The sequence below is a fragment of the Hibiscus syriacus genome, unplaced genomic scaffold (genome assembly GCF_006381635.1).
Source record: "Hibiscus syriacus cultivar Baekdansim isolate YM2019G1 unplaced genomic scaffold, ASM638163v2 tig00110597_pilon, whole genome shotgun sequence".
Taxonomy (NCBI): domain Eukaryota; kingdom Viridiplantae; phylum Streptophyta; class Magnoliopsida; order Malvales; family Malvaceae; genus Hibiscus; species Hibiscus syriacus.
The window spans coordinates 2,153,074-2,166,456 of NW_024062795.1; positions in this window are offsets into that span (position 1 = coordinate 2,153,074).

Here is a 13,383-nt window from a genome sequence, read left to right on the forward strand (position 1 = left end):
AATGTAATGGTTGATTTTGTTTATTTCAATCTGCATTATGTTGAAGGCAAAAAGTACTATCGCAATGTGAAATGAAAATCGCAACGCGAAACTAAAATCGCAACGCGAAACTAAATTCGCGTTGCGATTTTCATTTCGCGTTGCGAAATTCGCGTTCTGATTTTTATTTCGCATTGCGATTCTCTCGTTGCGATTTTCATTTCGCATTGCGATAGTAATTTCCGCATTGCGATAGATATTAAGATGATTGCCTATTAAGTGATAACAAGTGAACAGATCATAGCAATTTTCAAACTCAAGTTACTAATACATGCCTAACTGAAAATGTTAAAAGTTCACACATAAAATCTACATAATACAACGTTTGCATTTAAAAATCACCTAAGTTAACAGTCCCAAAAGGTGAAGCCAGTTGTGATTGGGATTTTAAAGATGATTGCGATTTTGATTGCCTTTTTCTTGACACCATATGAGCTTTGGATTTTGATGATGATCCATATTTTGATAGAGGAAAAGATGATTGTGATGGCACTGGTGATGCACATGTCAACCTTGTATGACCACTTTCCTTGCACCGACTACATGTCGATCTCTTCTTCTCTTCACCCTTAGACGGTATACGATCGTGACTTTTTGGTCGGCCAGGTAGCCTTCTGTCCATGGCTGGTGGCAAAACTGTTTGTAAGTCATCTGGTATGTCCCACTCAGAAGGATGTGGAATAAGGTAGACAATCTCGGCATAAGTCTGTCGATATACTTCTGTAGTGTAGCAATCCATAGCGTATATGCTTGAATCATCTTGGTTTAGATGAAGAGCAACTTTTATAACATGGCCACACGGATAACCAGATGTTTGCCATTTCATACAACTACACGTCCTTGCATTTAGATCGACAAGCCCATTTAAGTTATTATCCAGTACTTCAAACAAAGTGTTTGAACATGGTTCAACTCTCCATGATGTTGACTTCACAACATGTTTCGTTATCTTTTTTTCAGTCCATGGTGTAACACGATGTTCCAATGTTCCTATAAATTTAAATAAATAATACTTAGTAAAATATATGATAAGTTACGAATTCAAAGAAATAATACCTGCATGGTTTCTTTTCTTGTAGTACCACTGTTGAATAGAGGCTCGAAAAAACTCCATTAACATAGTAATGGGTAATTTCCGGGAATGACGACTTAGAGCGTTGATGTACTCTTGACCATCTTTCAAACCCGACATCTTCTAGTGTTTGAGCTCACTGAGGCAAAACACGTCTTAAACAGTTTATATGCTTATTGAAATCCACTTCCCGATAAGCTTTTACAGCCTTCCAGTATGTCCATTTGTGCTTTTTTATACTAGCAGACCTTGATTTTAGATTTCTATACAAATGAACACCACAAAGTCCATGAAAAGCATCTGGGAAACACCTTCTAACAGCGTTGTCAATTGAGTTTGCCCTATCGGATATGATTGTCAGATTGCTAATAGGACCTATGCAATCCCTAAGATGCCCCATAAACCATGTCCATGAATCAGAGGTTTCAGATTTTCCAACCCCGTAAGCTATTGGCAATATCCCATTATTAGCATCCATGACTACTGCTAATAAGTTTACTCCAAGGTATCGACCTTTCAAATGTGCTCCGTCAACTATAATAACTGGGCGCATGCAAGTAATAAACGAACGAATCTACAAAATAATATACACAAGAAATATAATCATTTAAATGTGAAATGCATGTAACTAAACAAAATGAGTCAACATAATTATATTGATTTACTAACCGCAGCACCAATGGCGATAAACAGCAACTCAAAGCGTCCATCTCTATCTGTTTTGATATGAGTTACCGACCCATGATTTTTCAGCTTTAAATTGTGACAATAAGCCGGTAGTTGGGCAAACGATGCTTCTGGCGACCCCCTCAACAATTCCAAGGCATAACATTTGGCTCTCCAAGCTTGAGAATATGATATACTAATCTTGAACCGAGCATTCATGTCAGTCATAATTTTATGTCCCCGATATACCATGCCATTCAAAAACATTAACTCAGCCAGAAAATCACCCAACACCTTTTTGTTTGTCTGTCTATGGTGAGGAAAAACTTGGGTTCTTGAACATGTATGTTTATCAATAAAAGTCCTAACTTGAAACATTTCGCAATCTTTTATCCTCTTTGCAATCATACGCCACGTACAGTTTTTGTCAATCATACACCTTGTTTCGAAACGATCTTTGCTTGATTTGTTAACTTTTAGTTGATAGCCATCTTCCACACATTTCGTATACAAAGCTATCTTCAAGTCTTCCTTTGTATCAAAACAATCATCTTTCTTGATACGAATAACTTTTGTGTAACAATCAACTGCTTTCTTTACCAACTCTTCTTCCGGTATCTGAAGTAATTCTGACATATTCCAGTTATACTCCCGTGGCATTTTCTTTTCTTCGGGGACTTTTTCTTCTTCTTTTTCTTCTTCAGGATTATATGAATTACAGAATGGATGTTCAACATGTTCATTCACAATCGTAACTTCCTCCTCATTATCATCAACAACATATTCCTCGGCAACGGTTGTTTCATCATCAAAATTTAGGTATTGACCAATATCAAAATCATTGCACGCAGGGTCTGTTTCTTCTTCTGAAACATCATCAAAATCCAAGTATTGACCAATATCAAAGTCTGGGTATTGACCAAGATCAAATTTCGAATACTGACTAGTACTCACAATTTTTTCTGTTGGCTCATCATCGTCTAATTGGTCAATACGAAAACCGGAATTTGGTGCTGAAAGTTGATTGGGATTTGGATTAGAGAAAGGTTGTGGGTTTTGAGAAAAACTTAGTTGATTACTACCCGCTACTGACCCAACAATACTACTTCTAGGTTCAACAACAAACAATGTAACATTATCACTTGAAACACTAATATAAGCAATGAATCGTTCAACATCTTCATTGTCGGTTAACAAATACACTTTATCATTTCTCTGATAAGATAGCCTAAATCCACTTAGGGGCTCTAAATTCAATTTCTTTGAAACACGTAACATTAGAGTTTCATAAGTTAACTTTTTTAATGACAGTTTTAGTTGAAGATTCATGGGTAAAGGCATATATTGTAAAACACCATGAACATTCTCTCATGACCCTCAAAAACACAAATCTATCCAAACATGATCAACATTAGATGATTTCTTGGTTGTAAATTAATTTACTAAACAAACGAGCTGCGAAACTAAGACTTGTTGCCGGATGGGGAAGGATGTAGGAACGGATATAGGAACGGCTGTCGCCGGAGAGAGTGATAGATGGAGATGGAATGAGTTGCGATTTTGGGATTTAGGTTATGAGTTGTTGCTTCTGCGTAGATATATACATAAAAAATTTGTGTTGCGAAACTAAAACCTATTGCGAAATTTGAAAATCGCATTGCGATTCTGTATTATCGCGTTGCGAAAGTAAGTATCGCGTTGCGATTTTCCTAATTCGCAATGCGAATTTGGAATATCACAATGCGATACTGACTATCGCAACGAGATAATACAAAATCGCAACGAGATTCTGAAAATCGCAATCATCTTTAAAATCCCAATCACAACCGGCTTCACCTTTTGGGACTGTTAACTTAGGTGATTTTTAAATGCAAACGTTGTATTATGTGTATTTTATGTGTACACTTTTAACATTTTCAGTTAGGCATGTATTAGTAACTTGAGTTTGAACATTGCTATGATCTGTTCAGTTGTTATCACTTATTAGACATTCATTTGACTATCGCAACGGGGAAATCGCAACGCGAAAATGGCTATCGCAATGCGAAATGAAAAATCGCAACGCGAAAATGGCTATCACAACTAGAAAATCGCATTGCGATTTTCTCGTTGCGATTTTCATTTCGCATTGCGATTTTCTCGTTGCGATAGTCAGTTTCGTGTTGCGATAGTCTGTTTTGCCTTCAACATAATGCAGATTGAAAATCAACTATTACATTTCAATCAATTAAACAAGCACAAATAAGAATTATGTACACATCAATTAAACAAATCAACATTTACAAATCATCTTTTACAAATCAATTAAATAATCAAAAAATAATAATAATTCTTATTTCCTCATCAATTATTGAATCAATGAATCAACTTTTGCACCCGTACATCCATTTCACGCAGCTCACTTAAGGATTAACATGCAAAAACCAAACATTTGCTCAAACAAGACTTCCTACACATCTAAAGCCTACAAACAGCAAATTATTGAATTATAGGTACTTAACCAAACATTTTCAAACCAAAAGGAGTATATATGTTAACAAAACTTGCATTTGACTTACCAATTAACAATGGATACTTTCATAACGCGGATGCAGGTAGGCAGCGTCTAGAATATATCGCTCTAGCCATATAATACCGAAACCACAAGCCTACTGCAGCTCTATTTCTATCGGTGGGAGGTAGAAACTCTGTGCTTCCCGTCATCAAACGCGCCAAGCACATGCATACGAGAGGACCACAATCCCCTCTGGCTCCCGACGATTGTTGTAGCACAGTCTCGTCTCTGACAACTGTGACATTGAACTTCTTTGGCTTCTTGTGTCCAGAATGAGTCCAATAATTAATCCTATCCAAGAATTTAGCCAAATGAGAGCTCCATCCCTTGATAATATCTCTCAAATCAGACAGTGATATGTAATTTATCATGCTGTCATATACTATTATCTTCAGGGATGGGAGCTGAAGTTGGACGAGAAGCCAATGACGACGTTTCAAAACAGGGATAAACACATGCAATCATAAGTAATAATTCATTTATTTGCGCACTTATTTATGAACACCTTTAAAAAATTTAAAAAATAAACACTAACCTTATCGACCTCCCACCATGCATGATAAAGTTTAACTTGTCCATTGCCCAACGAAAATGATTAATCTCGTTGATTCTTCAAGTGAACTGCGTGAAAAGCCACCGACATTATTGTATATCGCGAATTTTTTTTATTTTTCCTAAGTTTCCTTATTATTAGAAGACGTGACACCTACGCATCGATATGCTGTTTTACAAAAAAAAAACATATATTAGTGAATATTACATTAATTTTTAAAAAAATTAATCAAAATCATATATAAGACAAATATAAGACTTACCTCCCCATCGAAATAGCCACTGTCTTCAACCCCTAATAGCACACCCCACCAAGACCGATCAAGCAACAAATACATTTCATCGTTGAGTTTGCTTATGTCAGTGTAACATCATTGGCTCCGCTCATGTAGATAAAAATCAACTGCGGTCTTAGCCCAAAGGGTATTATCCACAATTGTTTCCGGTAGTTGTCTCATCTCCACTTCAGATACCGGAAGGGTACTAGCCGGTAACTCATACAAGAGCCAACTCTCATCCATCATGTCCGGCAACGGTGGGGGTTTCTCAATAATTCGATATATTACCCCATGTGAATCGGGCTCTGGAATGGTGGGAGGGACCTCTTCAACGATGACAGTGGCCTCTTGAACGGTGGGGGGGACTCTTGAGGGAGGATATGGGCCTCTTGAACGATTGGAGGAGACTCTTGAGGGATGACAGGTGAGTCGGGCTTCTTCTTGCGGAGTCTTCGCACCATTGGGGTGAACGGAGACGTAATAGCACGTGCACGCCGTCTGATGCGTGAACTCCGTCATGCAAGGAAAACCCGACGTAAAGCATCCACCTTATCGGGCCGCTAAAAAAAATTAATACATAAATCAGTAAATAAACAGACATGATATTAAACAAAGACAAATATGTTTCAAACTAGCATTGTATTCACCCAAGTCATTATTCTATCATAGTTCACAAAATGCTCAGATAACATTCCAGAAGTAAGCACTTATATAAACATTTAAAAGGACAACATATATAAACATTCAAGAAGAAGAATAGTTTACTTTCGCAACACGAAACTTAAAATCGCAACGCGAAAATGACTATTGCGATTTTCATTTCACGTTGCGATTTTGTCGTTGCGATTTTTATTTCGCATTACGATTTTGTCGTTGCGATTTTCATTTCGCATTGCGATAGCCATTTCCGCGTTGCGATAGTCATTTTCGTGTTGCGAAAATAAACTATTCTTCTTATGCAAATTGAAACTTGAATGGATTGCATTACTTCAACCAAAAGACAAAAACAAAACCAAAAACAAATACTAACAAAAACAGTTTAGCAGTATTTGCAGCAACCAAATGAATTTATTAAGCAATCTAAGTGAAATGGTTAATCTAAGTGAAATTACGAGTAAATTTATCATCAAGTTAAATATGAAAAATCTTAAACTTACCTCGTTGCGTAGAGTATGAACCTCATTCTGCAACGATGCTACCATCTCACGTAGAGCGGCTACCTCACCGCGTAATGTAGACACCTCAACACGCCATGCACCATCGTCTTTGCGTAAAGTACCGACCTCCTCACGCAAGGCATTGACCTCATCACGTAACTCCCCTAACTCATCCCGTGGAGGTGGAGAACAGGGAGATAAACGTCGTGGCATCTTTTCCGGTCGCCTATCTTGCGGTGATGGTGGAGAAGAGGCTCGATGATGTGAAAGAATAGGTGATGGTTGTCGTTGTGGAGGTGTATAGTCGGGTCGATCAGATGATGGCTCTGGGTGAGATGATAGCTCTGGGCGAGGTGATGGCTCCCGAAGTGGAGGCTGCTCATCATCCGTTCCATCAAAAAAACGCTTACTAGCTTGCCACCAATCAGTGGCAAGCTCAGCTTCCGTGGGTGTCAGCCTCTGTAGAGGAGTGTTGGCCTCCTAACAATATAAAAGCTCAAACAAAGTTAAACGTGTATTAGTAATAACTTGTTTATAAACATATGGTAGTATTTATGTTAACTTACATTATTTATTGTCGTATACCGTAGTAAATCTTCCCATTGCAAGGTCCGTTTCCTCTTCCAGGAAATAGCCCTGGGAATATCATTTGAAGTTTTTATTGCATATGTCTTCATGGCGGGAAAGGCCTCAAATATCCAAATCTACAAACAATATAATAACAAACATTAGTAATTGTTAAATAATTACTTATAATTTTGGAAACATTATATAAAAATTCTTACCTTAAAGGCCCAAATAAAGCCTGTCAATGTGTATTTGGTACCATCGCCATGCAAACTTTTTCGATCATCCAAGGCAGACGATAACTTATTCCATGTAGCTTTCCATAAATACGAGCCCCACGGAAACATGTTCCACGCATTTAGGTCTTCTACCAATTTGATTAGATCATTTGGAATAGGTTGTCTGGCCTCTCTGCCTAAAAAGTCGGCATGCAAAAGTATTAGAAGGCATACTCGGACAACGTCGACGTCATCCATCCGAGTAAAACCATCTTTCTTATTCAACAATCTTGTCAGGTCTTCTACGTGTAGATTCGGCCTCTCCAGCTCAGGAAAAACCCGGGATAGCCATGATGGGCGGGTAATGTGTCTAGTGTACCAACCTACATCATCGTGTCCGAAGCGTAGACCGTGATTAAGCAAAACTCCTCCAGCCCAAAACACGTATACGCCGGTGGAAAATCAAACCATATCTCTTCATCACGACGTTGTATAGTCTCTGGTAGATCGCTAGTCATGGTTTGAAGAAACAGGTGTGTCAACATCGTATCTCCACCGGGATGTTGTACTTTCAGCCATGGCCCGAAGCATGTATCCTCAAACATTTTTCTTTGTGCAGGTGAAAGCTTCGACGCAATTGTTTTGGCCAGGCTGACTTTATTTCTTAAGGTCAATTGAGCCGAATAAAAGTTCTACAGAAACAATAAACATACTAAGTTAGATATACCAAAAACTACACTGTGAAGATATACCAAAAACAATAATAAACATAAAGAGTAGTAGTTTATTCTTCAAACTTAAATTTGCAACACTGTTAATTTCGTATTTGTCTTTGTTTTTTGGTTGAAGTAATGTAATTCATTCAAGTTTCAATTTGCAGAAGAAGAATAGTTTCTGAAAATGAAAATCGCAACACGAAAATGACTATCGCAACGCGAATTTGACTATCGCAACGAGAGAATCGCAATGCGATTCTCGGTTGATTTAATAAGCAATCTAAGTGAAATGGTTAATCTATTATTGAAATTACCAGTAAACTTATCATCAATTTCAATATGAAAAACCTAATAATAATGCAAAAATTTCAAAAAGAAAATAATTAAAAAAACTAACCCTCGTTGGTTGATTTGGTTGATTTTCCATTTCTGATTGTGAGGGTGGCTCTGAGAGATGGAGATAGACGGATTTCGTCGGAGATGGGGACAGATTTCGTCGGAGATGGGTGAGAGAGTGAGAGATGGAGATGGGACTGAGTTGTGATTTTAGGTTTTAGGTTATGAGTTGCGATTACGGGATATAATGTGGACGGTTCAGTGTTCCAATATATTAATATTCGTGTTTGGAATTTAAAAATAAAATACTTGGCCAGGATACTAATGGCGCTTTGAAAATCGCATTGCGATTATGTATTATCGCGTTGCGAAAGTCAGAATCGCGTTGCGAAAGTCAGTATCTCGTTGCGATTTTGTATTATCGCATTGCGATAGTTAGTATCGCATTGCGATTTTCCCAATTCGCGTTGCGATTTACTTATTCGCATTGCGCATTGGGAAAATCGCAACGACACTGTAGATCATCGCAACGCGATTTTCAACTATCGCAACGCGATTTTCAATTATCGCAACGCGAAATGCAACGCGAATTTGCGATAATGGAGATCGCGTTGCGAATTAGCGATCGCATTGCGATTTTGTTGGTCATTTTGGCAAATCCGGAAAAAATTGGTTAAAATCGTATATTATATGGGATTTTTGGTCACTTAGGTTATTTTCTCTTTTCCAAAATGCTCTAGTACCTTTGTTTGCCTAGACTTCATTTAAACACGTACCATCAATTATACTCAGCAAAAACTAATCAGGTGGCATATTTTTGTGATTGCGTAAACGGCTCCCTTTCCAACCCTTATATGGACATCCAGCTAAAGTTGTCTTGTGTCTCGAGAAGTGGTTTCAAATATGCAAGACAAGAGATTATTGTGAAATATTTATGCATCAACTAGCTTATCCCTTCCCGGACTATACTCTTTTCCAAAGTAATTGTTATTCATAAGGTTGCTGTTGGTTCGTATAACTAAGGGTAGTCGACATGGGATCTTTTCTTTCTCTCTCTGTGTCTCTAAAATTTATTGCAGAAACGTAACATTTATTTGTAGCATTTGTTAGATTTCGTTGCTATTTTGAGTAAATATTCAGTGTTAAAAACTTCCTTCTTTGTGTGCATGTTTTGCAGTTCCTACATGATATTTGTCAGTATATAGTAGAGAAGCAAAGAGGAGTAGAGATTTGGGCATGCATATTTGACCAATGGAGCTGAGATGCAGAAAGGTTTATGGATGGCCTTATTTTGTGATGCAATGCAGCTACCAGATAAGCTTCAAAGCTTCAGAGGCATATATTTTGAACAGTATTATTGAACTTCTTGTTTCAACCCATTGTTAAAAGCATCTTGCTCTATCGTTTGCTGCTGTTAGATCTTGGAAAGATTTGTCTGAAAGAGCTCAGTTATTGGGATTTAATCATTACATTGATTATTAATAAGATATAAGATATAATATACAACTGAAAATTAACGATACAGTTAAAATATTCCAAGTTCTTCAATGCATCTTTTTCTTCTTCAATCAGTTCTTAAGTTTCCAGTAAGATTGATAATAAATGAATCAAATAATGTGTCTGTATCATGTTTATTATTATTATATCATGCTGAAAGCTGCTCTACCGTGAGATAGGGACGAGGGTGATGAAGTTAAGCTGCAAATGCAAGAAGAAAAGAAATCACACTAATTAATCTGAAACAAATACGGACATAGGTAATTTACAGGGTATATGATATTATAACAAAGAAATGAAAATGAATCAAGAGTCCAAGAATAAAAGTACACGTACTCTTGAAATTCTTTCTAGTAGGAGCCATCATCATCGTCTTCCTTGATTAGCTTCTCCCAAGCCTCGTAGATACTGAAATCTGTTGTTGTATCAGTCTTTGGTCCATACGGTTAATCAGTGAAGTTTGATCCGAAACCAACCCAGCCTCAGGAAGTGGATTTCTGTTTACTAAAGAGAAATGCTAAAACTTTGATTATCGATCTCATGTTTGCCTTCATTATTTAAGCCACCAGGGAAAAGCGATGAAGCAGAACAAGGGTATTTTTAGGGCAAAGGAAAAACAAGTCTTTACAAAATATTCCAAAATAACATCATGTAAAAGAATACTAATTTTGTTAAAGATGTTCTCCTCCTGCCATGATTTATTAAAAAATAACGTGCAACGAATTAAGAGATTATTACTTCAATTATCGTAATAAAATAATATTATTTTTTTTTTTAAAAATGATGATGAAAACTTTTACGAAGGACGTTCTCCTATCACAAACGACAAAATTTTATGATGGTATTGAGAAGCAGTTGAGAGTGATAATTCTGAGTTAAAAATAAGGTAACATTAAATTAAAAGATATGATTGATAACGTATAGAAATTTTGTCGTTTCTAATGACATCAAAAAAATTCGATCAGTGTCCAACTTGTTTCCTAAAAATTTGTCGGAGTTCAATAGCAGATGGTGTTGGTGGTTTTATGGTTATAGAGGTGTAGACACTCATTTTCGTCCATATTTTTAATTTTTATTTTATACATATATATATATCTATATATATATATATATATTATAGTTTTTAAAAAAACGTTTTTTGAAATACATATAATATATAGATTTGAAAAATATTTTTCCAAAACTATATATTATATGGTTTTAAAACATTTATTTATTTATTTATTTATTATTACTATTATTATTAATTTATATATTACAATTATTTTGTAGGCCGATGTGGAACCCCCACCGTCTGATCTTCCCAAATGTTAATTTTGATAATTGTTCTTGGTTCCAGTTTCGAGTGTTCCCGAATCTTTTGCAATTCTTTTGTTGCATCCTTTTGGTGATGTACAATTCATCGATGTATGAACGGATGATTTGTTGGGTCGAAGGAGTGAATGTACAGCAGTTGAGGTGTTAATGGAGCACGTGAGATGAAAACCAAGATAAGGACCAATGTGGCCACGTGAGTTTCCGAGTGGTGATGCCATGCATAAGGCACATGTGGAACCCTACACATCTTAACCGTTTCTCTTCGTGGGAAACTCGTTGCACCCATTATCTCCTCACCTGACATCTTTTGCTGAGGACGTGGGGTCTTATTTTTGGAATATAAACAAAATTCTGGAAGTGTTTCAAAGGGGGGGAGCAATAACAAAGAAAAAAAGAATTGAAGAGAGAGAGGTGCTATGGCCTCTCATAGCACGAAACCATCCAGCAGTATACTCATGCCACCAGCTTCCTCAACCTTGTTAGCCTCCTCTGAGAAAATCTACATCCACGGCGTCAACGCCCTTAACCAACCCACACACCCCTCTTCTTCAGAAGACTAATCAAAGCCATGCCTTTCTCAAACCCAAAACCACATTCCATTATGGAACCTCACCCATGCCCTTCTCCATCTCTTGTTCATCCACCATACAACCTTCCCTTCAATCCCAATCTCAAGAGCGGGTTTTTAATTTCGCCGCTGGTCCCGCCACCTTGCCCGAGAACGTCCTCCTCAAGGCCCACGCCGAGCTTTTCAATTGGCGCGGATCTGGAACAAGCGTCATCGAAATGAGCCACCGCGGGAAGGATTTCCGAGGCCGATCTATGTGCGCCTCTCGACATATCCGAAGACTCCGCCGTTTTGTTCCTCCAAGGTGGGGCGACAACCCAGTTCGCTTCTGTCCCTTTGAATCTGTCAGCCTGATGACACTGTTGATAATCTTGTTACTGGTTCGTGGGGAGACAAGGCTTTCAAAGAAGCTAAGAAATACTGCAAACCCAAAGTTGTTTGGAATGGGAAATCGGAGAATTACGTGAAGGTTCCCTCGTTTGATGGGTTGGAACTAAGCCCGAATGCCAAGTATTTGCATATATATGCGCCAATGAGACTATTTATGGGGTCAAAGCATCAGAATATCTGTATGCACAGGAGTATAAAGGCGACACAAACACAAACAAAAAGGCAGGGAGGAAGAGAAGGAAAGACAGTCCATTCACCTGCACTCACGGGTTGCAAGGGTTTATGGTGTTTAATGCTGTCGGTGGTGGTACTGGATCTGGTCTGGGATCTTTGTTGGAGCGTCCGTCAGTTGATTATTGGAAAAATTTGAAGCTCGGGCTCAGTCTGCAAGAAATGCTACAAAAGTAAATGAGATGGTGGGAAATGTCTACACTAGTAGTGCTTTGTCTTTGAGAAGATGGAAGAGTAAGTTTTAGCAATGGAGTCTGACGTTGAAGCTCTTGGGCGGTCGTCCACCAATGATCTTGACGGGAAGGTATTGACTACCCTGCTTTTAGTTTTACAATCTTTCAATCCAATATACACTTTCCATGGCCAAATTTCCATTGTCGGATGTAATCATTTGCATTAATTGTTGGCAATGGCCATTATAGGGCCAATTTTAACAATGTTAATGGGTTTTTGTGGGCGTAACCATGAAATGCCAACTTAGCTTTTGGCTCGGTTATACTGAATTGAATTATTTTGAAATCGAAGCGTACTTTCTGAAATATTTTCTGTGAGTTTATCCAAGAATATGAAATATGGACCAAAGAACGCTCCTGCTCTATTGATTTACTTGTTGTCATTTGCTAACATCAGACTTTTTGAAATTCAACAGCGTTTTGGTGTTGTAAGTTCTATGAGTTCAGTTGTTTAAATGTATGATAGCCTAGAATACATTTTAACACTTGTAGTATTCCATGATTATAATTCCCAACAGGAAGGCCATTGGAACCAAATTGTTATTGTTGAACCGATAGTCTTCAAATTACTTACCCTTGTTGGACCACATTGTTAATAGTCTTCGTATTTATTTATTTGTTTATTTTGATTCTTAATCTAACATTCTTTTTGACTTTTTTTTTTCCAACTCAATCAAAGGTAAGTAATTTGAATTTAATTTTTAATTTTTAATTTAAATTTCAATTTTTCGCAACTAAGACAGTCGTTAAATTAATTGGTACCGAAAGGGCGGTGCAAGGGTGCTAATCCTTCCTTGACCGTAACCGACTCCCGAGCCCGACACATTTCTGGTAAAATGCAGATCAGGTAAGATGGTGTCCGATCTACCTAAATATCATTTTAAAATGATCGGTGGCGACTCTAACCCAATTCATCAATCCAAGTCGAAGCACAATTCCGGTTGTCAACCGAAAGACGGTTCCGACAAGAGGTATTGGAATGTGGAAGAGAA